Genomic DNA, 22,806 nt, shown 5'->3' with positions numbered 1-22,806 from the left:
TCCCCCCGGACGCTATTTTTAGCACACAAAAGGAGGACATGTCCGGGTAAATCCGGACGAATGGTAACCCTAGGAACATGCACATCTTTTTCACTATAGTATCTTCTGTTTGAGAGCTAGTTCAAAACACTGCCAAAGATCGCATGGTATCTGAATCAAAACAGGGCCAGCTCCAGGGTTTTTGCTGCCCCAAGCGGCGGGGGGGAAAAAAAAAAAAAGGCCACAATCGCGATTGGCGGCAGCTCCACCACGCCGCTTTCTTCTTCGGTGGCAATTCGGCGGCAGGTCCTTCCCTCTGAGAGGGACCTGCCACCGAATTGCTGCCGAAGAGCCCGACGTGCCGCACCTTCCCCTTGGCCGCCCCAAGCACCTGCTTGCTGGACTGGTGCCTGGAGCCGGCCCTGGAGATAAAGCCTGCTCTGATAAACTTGAAGAGTTTCTACTGCTCTTCAGAGGAGAGGAATTAATATGGACTCTTAGAAGAATTAGGACCTGAATACATGTGAAAATTTTGCTCTGCTGTCAGAGTAATTCTTGAATTTCTAATTACGTCTAATGTTTGTTAGCACATTACTAATAATAATATTTGAACATTTTATTTTCAGCGCTAATGAATTTTTCCTAAATATTGCTTCATATTAACTGGTTTTAGAATGCTGGGCATAACTAAAGCTTTCAGACTTCCTGGCTCTGATAACCATCCTGCCATGAGGAAGATAGTGAGAGAAATGCATTTTACCTTAAAACTTTCTTGTAGAGTTTGTAGAGCATTCAGATACCATGGTAATGAGTATGGTATAAAGATATGTATCTTGAGGAAAATATCAGTGTCAAAAAGAATGTAGACCTTGACATTTCAGATATGATTTATTCACAAATACTTTAGCAAGTTCTGAACTAGGCGCCAGGAAAGCCCTGAAATACATGCTTAAGTCCCACAGAAATCAATGGAACTTGAGCACATGCATGAAGTCAAGCATGTGCTTAAGTGCTTTCCTGAATACTGACTGCTTTCCTGTATAAGTACCTCAATACACTGAATATTTTGGAAGTCATTCACTAGAGCTGGACAGGAATTTTTTGACAAACATTTTCTCATTAAAAATGCCATTTTGTCAAAACTCTTCAAATTATTCACCAAACAGGTTTGGTTTTGACAAATTTCTTGACTTATAATTTTCTGGAGAGAGAGTTGGGAAATTGTCAATACAAACAGTTTGTTTTCCAAATGGAAATGACTGTTTCAACATTTTGGCTAATCAGACTGAAAAAGTGTCAAAGTTTCCAAAATACAGTCTCAACTGGCCTGAACCAGTTTTTTTTCTTCCATTTTTAAATCTGAAAATTTTTGGTATTTTGACTTTTAGTCCTGATCTGAAATGGTAGTGTCTGAATTCTCAAAAATATTTGTCAAATGGGAAAACCGTTTCCCACCCAACTCTATGTACTATTGAATTTTGCACATCAGAACATTCGGTCAGGCTACTGCAGACTGAGACCCCAGAAAGAGTTTGAAAGATTTGCCAAGGTTCTACTAAATACTGTAAAATATGTTAGCGTGTTTGTTCAAATATAGATACTGCATAAATAAGCTTTATTTCCCCTTCAGATTCCCTGGTACTAAAATTCCCTGCCATCATGCAGCCACCAACCCACCAGCCACCACGCATCCAGGCCAATATATTTCCATTTGTGACATTTCTTATTCCCACATAGCAGACTAGGGAACATCTTCAGATTCTATAGGAAGATCTGATGAGGCCCTTAGCAGAACCAATCAGGTTAAAGATGTTAATGAGTCTGAAAGCAAAGCCTTATCATAAAAGTTATAGTACGATGAATGAAGGAGCTTTTGTTAAAATGAGGAATACTGTAGAAACCTGTAATACCTCTAAAACTGGAATTATTTTTTCAGTGTGCCATAACAGATCCAAAACTTGGGTTATTTTTATGGAGTTGTGATCTTGTTTGTCAAATATAGTTTTTCTAATGACAATTTTTATCCTTTAGCTCCAACACTGGCAATTTCAATTAGAGAACTAGTAGCCCAAGTACTCTGTTTCTAATTCTTACCTGGCTAAAGAGAACCATTTGAAGAAATTCAACTGGAATTTCCAGGAGGGTTATTTTCTAGGAAATGGTTTATTACAGGATTCAGGAAAAAAAGTGATATTTACAGTAGAGTTAGTCAAATATTATGTATTGACTACATTCATTCATTTAAATTTTTCATTAAATAATTTATTCAACAAATGCTTTTTCACAGTATTCAGCCAGTTCTATAACTGTTCAAATACCATTTGTCAAATAATTTGATAATGTCAGTGTTATTCAAATCATTTATTCAACTAATTTTTGTATGATATTCATCTACCTCTAATCTATGCCACAGAGTCAAGCTGCCTGAATATAAATTGATGATATACATATTATGATGTTAGACTTCAGCACAAATAATGGTATATTTTTCCAGCAGAAAGGATAGTATCTGTTTTAACATCACTTCATATGCTACCGGATCAGAAACAGGATGGTAATTCAAGGTACTCATTTCCATCACAATACTTCAATGGTGGTGGGTTTTTTTTATATTGTATCTTAATTTAGACTATCCTACCTTCTTAATGTTCCTTTTTATAAAACTTCATTCAACTCCCCACTCCCAAAGTTATAGAATTATATTTCCAGCTATACCTACAGTTTAATAGATTTTTGTCTGAGATGTAATTATGTTTTGCACTTAGTTGTGCAAAGAACCTTACATCCAAGAGTTGAAACAAAAATTCATGTTACAATCTTTAATTACATGATCACATACTGTGTTTTCCACAGGCCCCATGTCTCATTCAGTGTGTAATATGGACCTGCTCTGGGAAGGAATTAGGGTTGTGTAGTGAAGGAGGCTGATGTGTCAGGATCCCTGCCTCATTTGTTGAAAGTGTTGGAAGATGTATAGTGAACGAGGCAATGGGATTGCAGAAAGAAAAGATTTGGTCTCATGGGCAAGGAAACTAAATGTCCCCCTGGAAACCTGGATTCTATCCCTGCCTCTGCTTGAGTGTTCCTATTTGATAATGGGAAAGTGAAACAGACGTTTACAGTTGGCCACACTGTTTTCCTCATTTTCAGGATACCTAATATAAGAAACCTGAAGCCAGATTTGCTGAGCATTCCCCACAACAACTGAAATCATTGGGAGCTCTACTTTGAGCACAGAAATGGTTATGAAAATATTACAGTACTCAAAAGTTAGGCTGTTGGCTTTTCAAAGGGATACCCAAAATTACTGAACACTTCTTAAGTTCTATATGACTCAGTTCCCTATCTGTAAAATGGAGATAATGCCAGCCAATGTTACTAAGGTGTTATGAAAATAAATTCACTAATGTTTGTGAAGAGCTCAGATGCTATGGTGAGAGCACCATAAAACTAGGAGGAAATGAATAATTCTGCGTTCTGTACAGGGTTGGGATGGCTTGCATTAAATATGGTCTGAAGCAACAGATTCAATGAGAATAAAAGAAATACTGAACAATCCATTTACTCAATTAGGCAGGGTCCTGTGAAAATACAGTAGGTTATGTAATAAAAGACTGTCATAATACATATGTACAAGAGGGCTGAATTAAGGTAGTACAGGTAACTAATTCTGGAATCTCAAGACTTGAGTACTTAACTTTGCAACCTTAATACTACACAACTAAATTAAAAATGACATTAAAGGAATTCTCACACATGAGAAGTTCAGTGACAATAAAGGGCCATTACCATTTAGTGTAAATCATTTCACCAGATTTCTCACACAGAAGCGCAGTCTCCAAGGAAATAGCATTGACCATTTGTCAGTTTCTTGAGTATTAAAAATGGAACTAAGAAATTGTTAACTTGAGCTTTTAGCAATGAAATAGTAATTAAACAAAAATACCCCTTAAACTAGGTTTTCTATTGTCATTGCTTCTCTAAAATCTAGCCCTTTCCACAGCAGACTTCAAATCAAACTCCTTTAGCGTGGGTGCATCTACTTCAGTGTAGCTAATTGTTCAGATTAAATACAAGAAAAATATAGACAATTAAGATATTTAAAATATGTCAAGGTAATCGTAGTCAGAAATATCCTAAAAATTGCTATGAAGTTCATCTTTCCACAATCATAGGCTAGGCTGTGTAGATGAATTGCTCTTCCACAGAGAAATATGAAATGTTTTGATTTACATTTTACACTATTCATCCTGTGTGGTCCCAAGTTTTTATTTTTTAAATGTACATTTTATATTGTTACCAATACCCATAAGGACACTATTCGGATTTTTAGCAAAAGTTAACTACTTCTTGCTTCAAATTATTTTCAAATGGCTTTGGATGGTGTATGGGAGAGAGATAAATGTATGTTTCATTGCTGTCAGTCATACTGCTATACACTGTGGGCCCGATTTAGTAAAACGTCACTTAGTTTCCAAAGAGTGGAAACCCACACAATGTGCAAGAATACAAGGACTACAAATAGTGGGCATAGGCTGATTTAATTGGCCATGGCCCTATTGTATCTACATTAGGGAATATCCATATATTCTGTAGCATTTTTCCATGGGTGATTGACATTAATAGCCCTAACATTTCCCTGGTTAACAAATATTTATCTACATATACTTCAGCCAAAACAATGAGTAGTCTTTATCAGCTATGAATGAATTCAGAAATATTTAACAGATTATATGCTTCAATCTTTGGACTGAATTAGTTGTATTAGATGGGATCATCTGACATGAAATAGTTTTCTGGTAGTGCTCAAAAAATTTTGACCAGCCAACCAGAAAAAACCTCTTGATTATACTCCAGTTGGCAGAGACATTAAGCATAATTAACTCAAATTAGTAGACACTAAAATGACAACTTTATCTCCCAATGTCATTATATAGTATGAAAATATATATATATATTTAGCTGCTGCTAGATAAATCCCTGAGACGTTTAGGATTATTCAGCCCAGCCAAATTTGCTTGGTTCTTAATCTTACTCTGCTGCCAAAAGTTAGTTCACAGTCCAGGTTTTGTAGATAGAAATCTCTTTTTTCAAAGACGTGAAAATTTCACTCTTACATTTGGGTCAGGATCCTGTTTATCTCTGGTGATCTATTGCCCCTGTGGGCTGCACTCAGCTGCATTTGCCAATCACATCATAAGTCCCTATAGTCACTGGAGCACGGAGAACTACAAAGTTCTGCATTTTTTAATTAACTGGAAATTAATAAATGTTGATCTCCAGGATGATCAGCCATAGATAGGAAAAGGTGTAAAGTTTCATGTTATCATTAGGGTGCACCAAGTTTTAAGAATGGTGGTGCCTGTGTGTGGTTTTCAGCATCTTTAAAACCAGGAACATTCTGAACAGAGAACACAATCTTCCCAGCTAGAAGCAGCTGGAGTTGGAGACTGAACCTAAGGAACAGCGGCACTGGATGTAGTTTGTAAAGAAGTGCCCTTCTCATTAGGCTTACTTGATTATTTCCATTACTTTGGATGGAGTAATTAGGCCACATCCCAGCAGGTTTATATTGTGGTCACTCCATTGAAGTCCGAAAAGTAGTTAAATTGAAAAGCTTAATTATCTTACCGGATCTGAGGAGACAATGTAGAGATGGTCCTAAACCAAAACCCCAGTTCCAAACACCAAACTTTGGGTGGGTTTTGAATCCTAGTAAAAAATCCAGATCTGAATGTCAGAACTGGCTTCTTTTGCTAATGAGCAAAGCCAAAACCTCAAATTTTCAGACTATCAGATCTTTTTGCAGCTTGGGCACATCACAAGATAAAATATGAAGTGGAGAGAGGAAGGAACACATATGGGCTTCAGTTCTGTACCTGGTTCCATACACTTTGTGATGCGCCACAAGCACAAAGCAGTCCTAAACCCAAATGAGCCACATCCTGGAAAATCACCATGGGGGTAGGGCAGGATGCGGCACCCTCGCATAGCGTTCATCATAATAGCTCCTATGCCACTCTTCCTGCCAGCAGAGGATGCCTGATTGAAGGGGAAGAATAAGGGTATGTCTACACTAAGAAATTAGGTTGATTTAATAGTCAATTTTTTAGAAATCGATTTGATACAGTTGATTGTGTTGTCCCCACTAAGCGCATTAAGTTGGCAGTGTGTGTCCACAGCACAGAGGTTAGCGTCGATTTTCGGAGCGTTGCACTGTGGTAGCTATCTCACAGTTCCCGCAGTCTCTGCGGCCCATTGGAATTCTGGGTTGAGCGCCCAATGCCTGATGGGGCAAAAACATTGTCACGGGTGGTTCTGGGTACATGTCATCAGGCCCCTCTCCCTCCCTCCGTGAAAGCAATGGCAAAAAATCATTTCTCACCCTTTTTCCTGGTTTACCTGTGCAGACGACATACCACGGCAAGCATGGAGCCTGCTCAGCTCACTGTCACCGTAGGTCTCCTGGGTGCTGCTGGCAGATGCAGTACTTGCGGACGGCAGACGGTGCAATACGACTGCTAACCGTCATCGTCCCGTGGGTGCTCCTGGCTGACCTCGGTGAGGTTAGTCGGGGGCACCTGGACAAAAATGGGAATGACTCCAGGTCATTCTCTTCTTTAAGTTTCGTCTAATGGAGATTCAGTCCTGCCTGGAATATCATGCCAGCTGGAGGCTTCTGCCTTAGGCTGCTCTCCCAGTCGGCAGCACCGTGCAGTCGCACCTACCCCAGCCTACCCATTGCTCCCATGGCTCATGAAGCCTGGACAATAGTAAGGAGCAGTTCAACTATAGGCTGAGTAAGTGCATACAGGTGGTAGAATGTGCCTTTGGACGTTTAAAAGCTTGCTGGCACAGTTTACTGACTCGGTTAGACCTCAGCGAAACCAATATTCCCATCGTTATTACTGCTTGCTGTGTGCTCCACAATCTCTGTGAGAGTAAGGGGGAGACGTTTATGGCGGGGTGGGAGGTTGAGGCAAATTGCCTGGCCGCTGATTACGTGCAGCCAGACACCAGGGCGGTTAGAAGAGCACAGCAGGGCACACTGTGCATCAGAGAAGCTCTGAAAACCAGTTTCGTGACTGGCCGGGCTATGGTGTGAAAGTTCTGTTTGTTTCTCCTTGATGAAAACCCGCCTCCTTGGTTCACTCTACTTCCCTGTAAGCCAACCGCCCTTGCCTCCACCTTTGATCTCCGCTTGCAGAGGCAATAAAGTCATTGTTGTTTCAAATTCATGCATTCTTTATTAATCCGTCACACAAATGGGGGGATAACTGCCAAGGTAGCCTGGCAGGGGTGGAGAAGGTGGGAAGCACAGGGGTAGGGTAGTTGTAGGGGCACCCCCTAGAATGGCATGCAGCTCATCATAGAAGTGGCATGCTGGGGCTCTGACCTGGAGGGGCCATTTGCCTCTCTGGTTCTTTGGTAGGCTTCATGCGGCACTGCTGTGGATCCCTGTTATAACCTCTGTCCTTCATGCCCTTGGAGATTTTTTTTAAATATTCCGGCATTTCGTCTTTTGAAACAGAGTTCAGATAGCACGGATTCGTCTCCCCATACTGCAATCAGATGCAGTACCTCCCGTTCGGTCCATGCTGGAGCTCTTTTGCGATTTTGGGACTCCATGGTCATCTGTGCTGATGAGCTCTGCATGGTCACCTATGCTGATCAGCTCGCTACACTGGCCAAACAGGAAATTAAATTCAAAAGTTCGCGGGGCTTTTCCTGTCTACCTGGCCAGTGCATCTGAGTTGAGAGTGCTGTCCAGATGGGTCACAATGGAGCACTCTGGGATAGCTCCCGGAGGCCAATACCGTCGAATTGAATCCACACTACCCCAAATTCGACCCAGCAAGGTCGATTTCAGTGATAATCCCCTCGTTGGGGAGGAGTACAAAAATCGATTTTAAGAGATCTTTAAAGCAACAAAAATGGCTTTGTCGTGTGGACAGGTGCAGGGTTAAATCAATCTAAACTCGTAGTGTAGACCAGGGCTAAGTATGGCTCAACTTCTCTATGTCCCAACTATTCCCAGTTGCTGTTGTCAGTTACCAGGCTAACTGCACCTCTAGTCTCCTTAAGTACACCCCTTTTCACATAATTTTCCCACTCTCAGACCATGCTTTGGGCTGCTGTCTCCTGGTACTAACCAGGATTATCTCACTTGGTCTAACTAGATTCAGCCCCTGCAACATCCTGGGAGCAATGACAGTGTTCAGCCAACCTTCTTAAAGCAAAAAGGATTTATTTATAAGCAAAGCAGTTCAGAGAACAATATCTTAAACACACAACTATACACTCATCCAGCTTACTAGGTGTCTACCCATCTTCCACATGGGGATCCTGAAAGGTTTAAGCTTTCTACAGAACGATCTGTGGGGTCTGGGTGAGAACCTGTTCCCTTAACTTGCAAACCAGTTCGCTCTCTGCTTAAGGCAGTGGGTCTTTAAACCCTCCTCATTCTTTTCATCACCCCTCTTTGCTGGTGCCAAGTCACTTTTTAAACTATTAATAGCCCAGTACTCAATTTCCTAAAGAAAGGAAGCATTGTAACAGTGTCCCAGCTGCCAAAAGACTGCCAGAACAGCATTCCAAAACAATCTGAGCCCTTACTGTAGCCCTTTGATTTGTTAGTTTGCCACTTAAATGTGGACATGATGTATGATTCTCAAAACAAATAAGTTTTCCTATTGTCTTTCAAGGATGTGCTGGGATGTCCTTTCCCCCTCCAAGATAAACATGCAAAAGAATTCCATTTAACCAATGTAACTATAGTCTCAAAGTCACACACAGTATTAATACATATGTAGCAGCTCCATATCAGACATAGGTGCAACATGCATTGGGGCTGTTGGTAGGTGGCACAGATTACTGCAGTCTTTGGGAGAGGGGCAGTTCTCAGCCAAGCAGACTCAGGATTGTAGGAGCACAAAGGACATCTCTCATAGATTCCAAGCCAGAAGAGACCATTGTAATCATCTAGTCCGACCTCCTTGGTAAGTTAATTACCCTCACCGTTAAAATGTATGCCTTATTTCCAGTCTCAATTTGTTTAATTTCAGTTTATAGCCATTGGTTCATGTTATACCTTTCTCCATATATTGAGGAGTCCATCAAATATTTGTTCCCCATATAGGAAGTTACAGACTAATCAAGTCATCCCTTAACCTTCTCTTTGTTAAGCTAAATTGACTGAGCTCCTTGAGTCCATCCCTATAAGGTATGTTTTCTAACCCTTCAATCATTCTTGTGGCTCTTCTCTGAACCTGCTCCAATTTAATATCCTCCTTCTTGAATTGTTGGCACCAGAACTGGACACAGTGTTCTAGCAATGGTCACACTAGTGCCAAACACAGACAAAAAAAATGGTCTACTGCTATTTGAGATTCCCCCATTTATGCATCCAAGGATCACATTAGCCCTTTTGGTCACATCATTGCACTGGGAGCTAATGTTCACCTGATTATTCACCTACAACCCCAAATCACTTTTAGAGTCATTGCTTCCCAGGATAGAGCCCCCCTCCCTCATCTAAATATGGTCTACATTTTGGTCCTAGATGCATAGATTTATATTTAGCCATATTGAAACAGTTTGCTTGCACCCAGTTTAATCAGGAGATTCAGATTGATCTGTTTCAGTGATCTGTCCTCTTCATTGTTTACCACTCACCAATTTTGGGGTCTTTTGCAAACTATCAATGATGATTTTATGTTTTTTCCTAGGTCGCTGATAAAAATGTTAAATATCTTAGGGCCAATAACTAATCCCTGTGGGACCCCACTAAAAAACACCTATTTGATTATTCCCATTTACAATTACAATGAGACCTATCAGTTAGCCATCTTTGCTTTATATTATTTTCATTTTTTAATTAAAATGTCACATGGTACCAACTCAAATGCCTGACAGGAGTCTAAGTATATTACATCAGCACTATTATCTTGATCAACCAACCTTGCAGTCTCACCAAACAGAGATATCCAGTTAATTTGACCGGATGTATTTTTCATAAACCCAGATTGGCATAAAGAAAACAATAATTAATATTGTTCAATCAAGTCCCATAAGCGCCACTTTATTTTCTCAGCTAGGATCGATAGACTAATAGGCCTAGAATGATCCAGGTAATTATATTTACCCTTTTGAAATGTAGGCACAACATTATTAATTTTCTAAAATTAATAGCTTCTGATAGGTTGTAATGCATATCTATTTCCCCTCTCTTCCATTTGTTATATACTTAGGGTTTCCCCCTCTTCAGCTACCTTTGTGAGAAGGAAATGTTGTTAACCCAGTAACATGCCTAAACCATTGTCAGCAGTTCAAATACCAATTGTTATGCTTATTGCTGAAATCTTAGCACAACTAACAGGCCAGGAGGGGAAGGGGAGTGACCATGAGAGCCATGAGGACTAAACATGACCCTGTGCTCTCCTGACTTCAGTTTTTTCCAGAGCACACGGTTTTGCAATATAGAAAGTCTGGCAACCATTAACCAGCTGTATTTCACATACTGATGGAAATCTCTATACTTTGCTGAGCAGAAGTTTTTTTTTTTAATGACTAAGCTATGTAATACTAAAATTCTTTAATTTTTTTTAAATTTTGGATATTAAAAAGGGGGAAGAAATCTGAGCTCAGTGGACACTTGAGCACCTTTCAAGTTCCCCTGCAGACAGAAGGCTGACCACAGGACATCTACAGTTAACCACTCAAGACCCCCTCAAGACCCTGGGTAAATATGACTGATGGTAATTTGGGGTGCTCTACTAACCTATTGCGGATGTGTGCAAGTTCTGGAGACTAAATAAGTAGAAGCTTTGAGTGAAAGCACTTGTTTGCCTTCTTGCCTCAACTATCTATTGGCTAGATGGCCATGTCCCATTGATTTATTTCCTGCCACCGCCTTCCAAAGAATAAAATTGCCAAAAACTTTGGGTTCAGCAAAACACCAGGTAACACCTTCACATTCCCCCTAAACCAGGTTGTTCTTTTAACCAATATGGCCTTCTTCCTTGATTGTGGGAGTATGGCTTTTGGTGCTTTCTTAATTCCCAATTATCACATTCTTCTGCAAAATTCTTTCTCCCAGATGACTTGCCTCAGTTGTTTTCAGCTTTGCAAAATTGGACCTTTTAAAGGAGAGAGAAAGAGAGAGAGAGAGATCTGATCTCTCTCTCTCTGACTGGTCTGGACTTTATGCTACCTTCACATTTTAAATATAATCAAGTCATAGTCACTTGTACCTAAGCTACCATTAATTTGTAGTTCTATGCATGATGCTGCACTCCATAATGTTTTATGGAAATATGCTTATGAGTGTGAATATAATGTAACTGGCATATGGTTTATGCAAAAGGTCTCTTTTAACATATTATTAGAAAGCTTACAATCTATTGAGAGTGTTCAACCTATTTGTTTGTATGTATCATTCTTGTATCTGAAGCTAGAAATATAAAGTATAACTCTGAGGTCCTATTGTAATTATGCAAAGTGTGGGCCACTGATGATGGTTTAGAATCTTGATGGCTCCCATTGACTAGGACAAGTGGTTGTAAATGGCTCTGTTTATTTGCAAGCCTTCCTGTGTTCCTGTAAGCCAGGCCAGGAAGAATGGTGGAATCCATCTTAAACCTGGTGCTTTTCCATTTAGAAGGAGGGGTGGGGATCCAGAGACACAAAAGATTACCATCTTGTGCCAACACTATAAAAGGAGGCTGCCAGTCATGCGAACACCCCTAGTTTCCACCTAAGATGTCTGCTGGAACTCACAAGGACTGTACCTGGGGAAAGGATTGGGCCCAGACTAGGAAGAAGTCTAATCTGTGAAAGAAGCTTATTGGAACATCTGAGGGCGAGATTTTACCTGTAAACAGTTTCTTAATGTATTAGGCTTAGACTTTCGTGTTTTGCTTGGTAACTTACATTGTTCTGTCTGATATTACTTGAAACCACTAAAATCCTACTTTTTCTACTTAATAAAATTGTTAATTAATTAATTAAGTGATTAATACCTGGGGGAGCAAACAGCTGTGCATATCTCCATCAGTGTTATAGAGCACAGACAATTTATGTGTTTATCCTGTGTAAGCTTTATACAGAGTATAATGGATTTATTTGGGGTTTGGATCCCATTGGGAACTGGGTGTCTCGGTGCTGGAGATAGGTGACCTGCTGAGCAGTTTTTGGTAAAGTCTGGAGCTTTGGGGGCATGGACCAGACTTGGGTCTGCGTGCAGTAGGCTAGCATGTCTGGTTCAACCAGGCAGGGTTCTGGAGTCCCAAGCTGACAGGGAAAGTGGGCTCAGAGGTAACTTCAGCATGTCAGGTGATAGTCCCAAGGGGGTCTCTGTGACCAAACCTGTCATACTATGCAGTTCTTTACCTGCCAAGATTAGTTCTAATATAGAATTGTTTCATATTGGATGCAACACTTTCTGATTTAGGAAATTGTCATCTAATATATTTAGAAGTTCTAAGGATGTTTTAGTACTGACAGCAAGAGACCTCCAGCATGTCACTCAAATTGAAGTCCCTCATGATCATGCAGCTTTTTGGGGGGGAGGGAGAGAGGGGTATATATTACAGATTGGCTCCTTATGAATCTGTTCCCTAGTGTGATTTGGTGGCTTATAGCAGATACAAACTAATACCCCCATCTTGTGCTTTATCTGTTAGGACATAAATGCTGCCTTATGGATCAAAGATCCTTTTGTACCGCACTTCACCCAGTGCTGAGGATCTGGCCCATAATATTTAAATAGAATGCAAGAAGTTCTACCTAGGGTTCCAGTGATCTTTATCTGGTGATATAACTCATGTAATGGAAAGTAACAATACAGATGCATTACATTTATGTGGAAAATAACTCCATTAATTAAAAATAGAGGGAGTTTAACAAAACTGATTACTTCCTTTCAACTTCCTAAGTTGCTCTTATCTTGAACTTTAAAACCAAATGACGTATTCCATAATATTACTACAATTTAACTAGCTGCATTTAATGACTTCTTATAATTAAATTAATACCTAAATTAGGTTTTGTACTTCAGTAAGACAAATGTTACTTTATATATATATATATATATATATATATATATATATATATATATATATATATATATATATATATATAAGTAAGTATTAAACTAAAAATGACAGCTTGTGTATGCACATATATGTACAGACAGTGGAAATGTAACATGTCCCTAAGGACTAGCTGGACATAACAGGTCTGGAGTGAGAAGCAAGGAACCACCTTCCCCTCTTTCTGGGCTTGCATGGACTGCATGAGGACCACACAGAGTTGCACCCCCTGCACTAAATTACTACCTGGTGATGCCCCAAGTGGATGGAGAGGGACAGAGAATATGTAGAGCTGTGGTTCAGCTGACTAGCTGTGCTGGGAGAAGATGCTTCACTTTTTGTGCACTGCCATCTGCACTGGTGAACTTTGAGGAATTCCTTCCCAGATGGCATAGTCTCGCTCTGAGTGAACTATGCAGCATTATATTTCCATGGTTTCTGACTTGAATGTTCATGTGCAAGCTTTTCACATTTCACAAGCCCTTTTATCTGAAGGGGCACATTATGGCAAGAGCAGGAAAAAAAAGATGGATTCAGCTAATGTCCTGAGAAACAGACTGTATACATTTGTGCTCATTTCCCTTATATGGATTTACTATTATTTCAAAGACACTGGAAATTAAGGGCCTAATCCTGCAAGGTGCTGAGCATTCCCCATTATCATTAAATTCAGACAAATTCTGCTCTGTTAAGCCAATGATAAGGAGCAACTGCACTGAAGTAATAAATTAAATAAATAAACTAATAAATCATTTTGTCTCCAGATTTACAGCAAAACTTGACCTAAGGGGACAGTTGAGGGCACTCAGCATCTTGTAGGAATAGAGCCAAAGTTTGGTAATTTCTATGGCTGAAGAAAGTAGACAAAAACATATGCTGATACTTATGTACTAAATGTCACTTTCCTTTTAAAGCTGTTTTTACTGTAAGGTTGCTACAGCTTGTTTCCCCATGGTAACTATAAAAATTTAATTTCTACTCTAAATATTTAAATCCCAATCAGACCTGTTAACATTTTACCAAACAAACACAAAGGAGTCAGGTGATTACTTTGCATTAATCCAGGCATCACAGGGAGATTTATTTACTGTAACTGTTTGGATTTAGGGATAGAGATTTCTTAGCAGCTTTAAATGTAATGTATTCTGAGATAATCGATTTGTTCCAAGAAAAGCTAGTTACAACACATTAGTAAACTGTCAGGTACTGGAATGTAATTTCCTGCATATTTTTACACTGTAAATTAAAGCATTAATGAATTGCCATATCAGGGAGTTAGCAAGTTTTTTTTAAATGTTTGCAGTGTTTAGGTTGACATGATGTAAAGTTATCAGCATTAAAATTCCACTAAATCCTTCGGTTTTTTAAAATTGATTAAAAAGGCATCCCTACCTAATCATCAGAAGTCAGCATTTTCTGAGAGCTACCACATAGTAGTAACTCAGAGGTGATTATTCAATTTAGATTGCATGCTCTGTGGGGCTGGGACTGTCTATTTGTTCTTTGTTTGTACAGCACCGAGTACAAAGGTGTCCTGTTCTAGGACTTGGACTCCTAGATGCCATGATAAATAAATAGAAATATATTTCAGTAGTGCTCAGAGTTCCAATCAGTTTAAAGGCAAAAGTTTATGAAGACATGATCCCTACCACAAAGAGTTTATAATTGAACTGGCACAAGGTGCAACCAATTATTAGAAAATAAAAAAAAGGGGGGGGTGTAGAAGAAGCAGAGAATAACATTAATAAGATCAGTTATATACGTTTCCTATTGCATAAATTGATGATTCCAGATCATTACAAAGTTTTCTGTTGTTGCTCTTTTATATTAAAGATGCCTGTTAACTTTGTAAGCACAGTAGATGAATAATGAACAGGTCAAGTGCTAATTGCTGAACTGTGATATTTCAAAGTATTATTCATAGAAAATTTGCACAGTTCAGTATTTATGGATTCCTAGTTTTCCATGTTTTATTATTAACTTTGTTGAAAAAACTAAATACTAAACATTTCAGTAAGTGGCTTAATGTTGATCTTAGAACAGTTCTATACCAGAAAAACTCCATTGACTGTGAGTGACTCGTGCCTTATTGTAACTGTTCTTTTGATTTTAAAAAAAGTAGAAAATATTTTTAGCCATATTGATTTGAGAAAAAATGAGGCAAAATAGAAAACTAAAAAGTCATTTTGTACAGTTTTTGAATCTTCCTTCTATCAGCAGAAATTAGATTTGTTTGAGAAAATAAAACTCCTGATTTTTTTTTTTAATTGGACTTATGTCTCAGATTTACAAGAAAGATTTTCCACAGGCTAATCTCCCTACCTCCCGAAGAGAAAATAGTTACAGGAAATGAAAACATTTTTCCAACAATCTCAAAGTTGTAGCCAGAGGCAACAAGAATGCAATATTTTCTGTTAGAACAAATAAAAAATGTGTGTGTAAAGCTGTTGAAGAAGCGTGATGTATTCTTTTAACATGCACATCAACAAAACAATGTATTCCTTTTATTAATGAACATAAGAATTGGGAATAAGACAATTTGATCCACAACAAAGAAAATGCAAGTCCTCTGAACCTACAGTATGATGTTAAAAGTGATGGTTAACACATTTATTGTGTTATCCATGGTATTCTCCCCACCACAATATTACGGTAAACTTTTCTCCTGTGGTAAAATACCCATGGTGGATTCTGTGCTGCACTTGACAGCCCAGAAGGGTGGGGAGGGTTTGGCTAAAGTGACTGTAAGACACCTTTGTGTCATCCTGGTGTTCTCCAGAGCCTGAATTGCCCCTCTACCCCAGCATAATTTAGACAGCCCTGAGGTAGAGGGTGTCTAAATTATGGCATCCTCCCTAGGCTGCCTTAAGGGCCACACCATTGCCTGGAAACTCTGTGGCCCTGCACAGAAGGCAGCACTGCCTCCTACACATCTCCCCTGTGCCCCCCCTCCCTCCCCCATGCCAGGGCTTCCAAGGGGTCATTGGAAGGCAGCCTTATGGCTGACACTTGCAGTGCCTGTGTCAAGAAAATATTCCCCCAAATATAATCAGGACTTTGAGCCTCTCTGGCCCTTGTATTGAACATAAAGGGGCCAGTGCACTTCCAGGTTTCAATTATACTGACTGTACATCTCCTCCTCCAATAGCTGCATCTTCGATTTGCATTTTTTTGGGGGGGAAAAAAAGTCATCCATCTCATTTTTAAACTGAGGAACTATGCTTACATTGCTGAATTAGCAGCACAGTACATATTCCAACCATCCTTTCTATAAAGAAATTTCTACCTAAATTGCTTGTACACTAGACCTTCCTCAATCTAAAGTCCATGACCTCATGTTTTTAAATGAGTAACTATCAGTTTATCAGTCCTTTCCTTTATGGATCATATACATAATGTAACTTACATCTTTGAAATCCCCTTCAGTCTCCTCTTTACTAAGCCACAATAGTCTTCATTGTCTTATATATGCATTTTCCTTCAAGATCTGGATCATTTTGGATTCAAATGGCATTGCAGGATGTATCTGAGCATTGTCTTTTATTTGAATTAAAAATAAATCTATTTTTTCCAAAGGGAAAATTATGGCCTTGGAATTCAGTGCTGCAACAAGTGAATTACCATCAGGCATTTGTTAAACCCTTAACTGAAGGCTTGTGAACGCCTGGAGCATCCTGTGATGTGAAAGTATTACCAGCAGGAGTTTTTATAACAATGATATAGATGGACAAGAGGGTGTTATATACTTCAAGGAAAGACCAGGCTACAAAAGTTTGAAACAGACATTGAAACAGTGGTACAGAGAAAAATCCTACTTATTTTCCCCCACAATGGAAGAGCAATGTAATATCTTAACTACAGCATCTGAAATGGCATTGGTGAAAGCATTAACATTCGAGGGGAATGGAAGCCATGAGCCTCCTAAAGCTTGAGAGAGAGGGTGGGTAGAAGGTCGAGTAGACCAGGGATTGAGAGAGTCTTTACTCCCTAAGGGGCCCTACACAAGGTATTTCAAAGTGTGGAGCAGGTACTCGGAGCAGCTCATGGGGTCAGAAAGAACCAGGGATGCACGATTGCTACCCTGCCTTCTCCCCCTGTGAACCTCTGGTGGTTCATAAAGGGTTTTCATTGCAAACCAAAGGAGGTTCATGTGATGGAAATGGACTCTCATACATTTCTCTAACCTTCTCCTCCTGCATCCCTGAGCTGCTCCTGAACATAACACACACACACACACACACACACACACACACACACACACACACAGAGGTAACTCCCCACCTGCATCACTCAATTCCTGACACCACACATCCAATCATAGCTGGTATGAAGAGCATAAGGCACAGAGGATATCAGGAGAAGGAATGGAGGATAGAGGAAGAGAACATAAGGCTTTCCTCATTTGCACTGGGACCTCCATTTGTCACTGGCTAGTCTCAGAATCAAGTAGCTTCAAAGATGGTACAAAGTCCCATGAACTCTTCCATTATCCCTTAATGTAAGTCAGTGGCAGAATGGAAGTATTCACCTTTCAAAATATTGCAGAAGTTTTCTTCAGGTGTTCCCCAGATCCATATAATTACATACAATTTAGGTTTTATAGAACAGTAATCTATGGAATGCTATGGGGAAACTTCCCCTTAAATCCTTACCACTCCCCAAAGAAGATGCGGCCATGAATTATTTGGAAGATTGAACTTACATTTCATGACTCTTCACAGATGCAATAAAAGTATTACATTTTGGAATTCCCCAAGAGTACTTCTGCTAAAGCTGATGAGCTCAAGTGTTCATTTGCCTCCACTCCATGAAAAGAATTTCTAAAGCCACTTAATGAGTGAAAGAGTGAAAAGGAGCATGGAGAATATAGTCTGAGAAACAAGTGAAAATCCAGTGATACATGGAATGTATTCAGATGCCAGTGAGTATGGTTTTGTTGTGGAACTGTTAGGTTTTGTTTATTCTTTAAAGATAAAGTTGACATTGTTTCTTATTGGAAATATTACTTATTGTTAAGGGCAAGTTGAACAGGATTTACATCTGTTCCAGTTATTCATTGAAGAATTTAATGAATATATAACAAGTGTGTCTGTAAGCCACAATTGTGTCATTTGAGAATGCAGTTTGCAGTAAAGTTTTCTGATAACAAAATTGATTGTGTCTTACCATACAACTGCATTTAACAGCAAACTACAGCATACAATATTTTTAGTATTCAAAAATGTGTTAGATACTCCACAGTAATAAGTAAATACATGTTCCCTGCCCTTAAGTTCTTACAAGCAAAGGGCTAAAATGAGACTTCTCTCTTGGCCCTTACCAAGGGGTTCATACAGCTTCACAACTCCAGGAATCTGAAGTCCCTCGATGGAAGGTACTGTAAAATTTAAAGTACTGGTATCCAGAATGGGATGTTTTGTTTTTTTCCTACAAATGTGTGGGAATTTGTTCCTTATACATGGGAGGGCAATAGTTCTGGCTGCAGCTGGATATAGTGTGTGCAAGCTTCGACCCTACCGCTCTGGTACTGCCTCTTCCTCACCACCATCTCCTTGCCCTTCCCCCTCACCAGTTATCCAGAAATGGGGCCCAGCACACATAGAAGAGAACAGTAACGGGCACTAGGACCCAGGAGGCAGCATCATGGAGCTGCCTGCCAGCCTCAGCCCAGGAGAGGGACAGAGGGGAGCTTCGTCCCTCCCTGACAGCTAAGCAAAGCTCTGGTGAAATCGGGGGTGGAGTGAACAAGCAGGAGGATGACAATGCCTGCTCAAACTACACCCATGACTGGCAGGGGTAATTGTCCGGGTCACCAGTGTTAACCAGGTACCTGGCAATGTATTCCTGCAGCGCAGGGAGATACAGACGGGAGGGGCTGACGGACTGGGACCTGAATCGCCACCGCAGATCGTGATCGCGGCTTTTTTTTTTTTTGGCTGCTTGGGGCGGCCAAAACCCTGGAGCCGGCCCTGGTCCATAGCTTGAGAAAAAGCCCTGCAGGGCTTGGCTTTGCACTGTGCCATGTAGAGAGCTGAGGGTAGAAGCACAAGGTTGAAAGAGGTGAGCAGGATGGGGAATATTGCAGTGTTCATCCTCATACATATGAGCACTTCGCTACCTAGGAGGAAGGAGGCCTAAGAGAAGGACAGCGTAGCATCCCTCATGATACCTCTTACTCAGAAGTATCTGTTTGAAGAATTGAGTGTAGTGAGAGTAGAATAAACTTGCTAATTTTACATGAATAAATATGAAATCAAACATTTATCTACATACATAAGTTTTTTTCCAATATGTAATTCATACTTAGGCCCTTCCCTCCCATTAGCCTTAGGCCCCTCATAACCTTAATCTGGCTGTTGTAAATAGTAATAGTAAAGCTATGCACAGTCGTTAGTTAAAAAGCTTATTAACTATTTCCATTCAACAGCAGGTGCAAGAGGGAAAAGAAATGAAAATAGCACACCGAATTAGGATTCCAGGAATTGACATTTTTTCTCCATATTGATGACTTAACTGATTGCTGAGGTCTACACACCATGACCACAAGACAAGATCACCTTGATTATTTGTAATGGAAAACTGAACATAGCTACATAATAATCATATTTCAGATAATACAAAGAACAGAACATTAGCTCAAATTTTCACTACTCCATCAGAAACTGCCAGCTGACAGCAATCAATACAGGTTGGAAATAACTGAATTAACAATCCTGGAAAAAGTTGAGTTGAACAAATGAACTGAAAGGGGGATAAATTCAGCTTTTAGGCGACTGTCATATAGAAGGGGCAAATTATGACCCGTCCAGGAACAAAGTACCTGAATCCCATTGCTATCTCTAATAAAACTATGGAGTTATTAGTGCACAGGTGTGCAATAAAGCAGCATCACGTATTCTCACACACACACCATGGTTTGAGTCTAATGCACTATGATGGTGAGAATCTCATTCTTTAAAAAAAAAAAAAAAAAAAAGGAACGTATTTACTGAAAACTGTAAAATCACAGAAAAAATTAGTAGTATATATTTGAATCACACCACCATACAAAACATGAGATCTTCCAGAAAAAAACAGCTGCATGCAGGGGTGCTGGAACAATTTTTATAGTGGTAGTGCTGAGAGCCATTTAACCAAAACTGTTAGCCCCGTATATAATAGGAACCACTTCAAGCCAGGGGGTGCAGTAGCACCCCAGCACCCCCTACTTCCAGCATAGTCACTTTAACAACCATCTTCTCCTCATAGCAACCACATCTGGGTGCAGAGATGACATTCCTGGAGAAACTTGCCGTTTGCTATTCAAGATATTAGGCAATTTCAGTTTCTCTCAGCATTCAAGCATATCAAGGAAATTCTCCAATTACTCATTTTGTTGCTTTTCTTAATACACCAACCACCAAATGTTTCATTTGTTGGTTTCTCTTTTAAGGATGACTGGTTGGCAAGACAAGTCTGTCTAGTATTATATTCAAGGCTAGGATATTGCAGTGCTGCCACAGTAAAAATGTATTTTATTGTTAAATGTGCTTTTGTTTCAAATCCTCTTTAGGACCTATGTTAACTTTGTTTTGTAATAAACCAATAATAATGAAGAGAAGAAACAAGTGGTCCAAGTACATGATCAAGCTGAACCAAATGATCTGTCCTAAGAGCAAACTTCACAACCTGCTGGCAATCCTTTTTGCCAAATAAAAAGTGTCAATTCCTTGTTAATAACACACCTGATCCCCAATCCAGTGAATTCAATGGACAGACTGCCACTGATTTCAGTGGGCATTGACACAGGCCCATAAGGAACAAGCATAGACACATTGAGGATGGCAAAATTATTTTGTATGAATTAAAAAGAAAACCAGGACTATAGCCAAAAAAACCCTGACCAAGCAGGTGTTGGCTTTATTCTCTGACCCATGGGAAAGATCAGGAACTCACAAAAGCACCGCTTCTTGAAAGATTTCCTGGCCATTTTTGCAAATACAAAGGCTCTGCTAGTTCAGATAAGAATTGAAATCTGAATCAGAGAAGGTCCTGGGTCATAACACTGGATTACAGACCACCTAAATACACTACAAGATAAAGGAAGTTCAAATCTGTTTTGGAGCTTTCCAGCTCACATCTGTTTCCATAAGTGATTATGAGCTGAACCAATATTTTTAATGACCCGACCCCTCCCCCCCCCCTGCAAAAAAAACCTGAGAAAGTTCAAATTCAGACCTAAATCTAGATGTACACTCAATTTCATATCTGATAACGGAATCTCTGAATCAGAAGGTTGCATATCATTAACTATAGGTAGGACTGGCAACACTGATATTACTCAGCTTGCCCAGCACTTCCCACTATAAGACCCTGTTTTCAATTCCTTATAACTTTACCAGATTTTAACTATTTAGGCTGAATTTTCCACACAGGGTGTCTGCCTCTAGGTAATTTGTTTTTTTTTTTAATTTGTAGCCAGAAAGATTCAGTTGTTTCCAAAAATGAGGCTAGGAAAAAATACATTGTTTTGCCCACTGTGATGGTGCTCTACTGAGTAGAGCACCATCACAGTGGGCAAAACAATGGACAACACCTCCGCCTGGCAGTTCTGAGGCTTAGTTCTGAATGTCAGACTCCCCTCCTGCAGGTGCACTCCACCTCTGTCTCTCACTCTGCAGCCCCTCTTTCATTCCAAGAGCTGATGCAACCTCTTCATGACTCAGCCATTTCCCCTTCCAGGGTAGTCTTTCAGAGTCCCTATCCCCAAGCAGCATCAGGCAGCCCTCAAGCCTGCTGCCCTGAGCCTATCACTCCAGCAGTGACTCTGGCAGTCTTCCTGTTCACTGCCTGTAACAACACCACACTGCAGTGATTGGTAGGGAAACCCAAGTCCACCCTCTCCTCTGGGTCCAGGGCCCTGTAGTGAACTGTGAATGTTTGCATTGCCACCAACCTTACTGCTTTTACCCCAAGAACGCCTTCCTACCAGGCTTGTTCTCTCTTAGCTCAGGGAAGGGGACTAGTGACTTCCTCCCTGCTGCTTTCTCCACACTAATTCCAGCCACCTGGCTTTAGCAAAGCCCTGCCTGTTCTCTCACTGGTGAGCTTCCTTTTAATTAGCCTCCACCAAACAGCCTAAATCTCCCTCCTTTGCAGCCTAATTGGCTGATTGGACCCTCTTGGCCTAATTCAGCTCTTGCAGCGCCAGTGTGTGGAGTACACCCCATCACACCCACATTAAAAAATTCTGACCACCTTTTATTTGAAAAGCTGTAGGAACCCTGTACTTTGGAATAGGGACTTGAAATTCACAGGGATGTGCCTTCACTGTGAAAATCTGCCTAGATTTGGTGAAATTATAAGACTTTGAAAACATCAATTTGCATATGCTCAGTAGAAACTTCCTAGATTTGAGCTGCTAAATTCCTGAAAGATTCCACCAGCAGTGAGCAGGACTTTTCCTGCAATTGGAACTCTGAGCTGGGCTCTGCCTGATTCAGTGAAGGGATTTGAATGTGGGTCTTCTACTTCCCAGGAGAGTGTCCTAAACACCAGGCTATAAAGTCCAAGTCTCTCTCTCACACACACAATCTCTGTTGTAAGAAAGTTCCACTTTGTAAAAATAATTAAATACTAACGCAACCAGGGAGATTGGCTTTGTATCCTGTTGGTTGGGATACTCATCTGGGGTATGGAAGACCAGTTTCTAGTCCCTACTCAGACAGAGCAGAGACCTGAATCTCTCACATCTCAG

The 22,806-nt window shown here is 40.1% G+C and overlaps 1 long non-coding RNA gene across 1 annotated transcript in view; it reads right to left on the bottom strand.

Annotated features, from left to right (window-relative positions):
• Positions 1–22,132, bottom strand: part of LOC135984118 (uncharacterized) — a 97,241-nt gene extending 75,109 nt beyond the window's left edge. The window contains exon 1 of the long non-coding RNA XR_010602026.1: positions 22,006–22,132. This is a non-coding gene — a long non-coding RNA (uncharacterized LOC135984118). The remainder of the gene's footprint in view (positions 1–22,005) is intronic.
• Positions 22,133–22,806: the final 674 nt, after the last annotated feature.

The sequence above is a fragment of the Chrysemys picta genome, chromosome 5, assembly GCF_011386835.1.
Source record: "Chrysemys picta bellii isolate R12L10 chromosome 5, ASM1138683v2, whole genome shotgun sequence".
NCBI classification, from domain to species: domain Eukaryota; kingdom Metazoa; phylum Chordata; order Testudines; family Emydidae; genus Chrysemys; species Chrysemys picta.
This window is presented reverse-complemented; position numbering and strand designations above follow the sequence as displayed.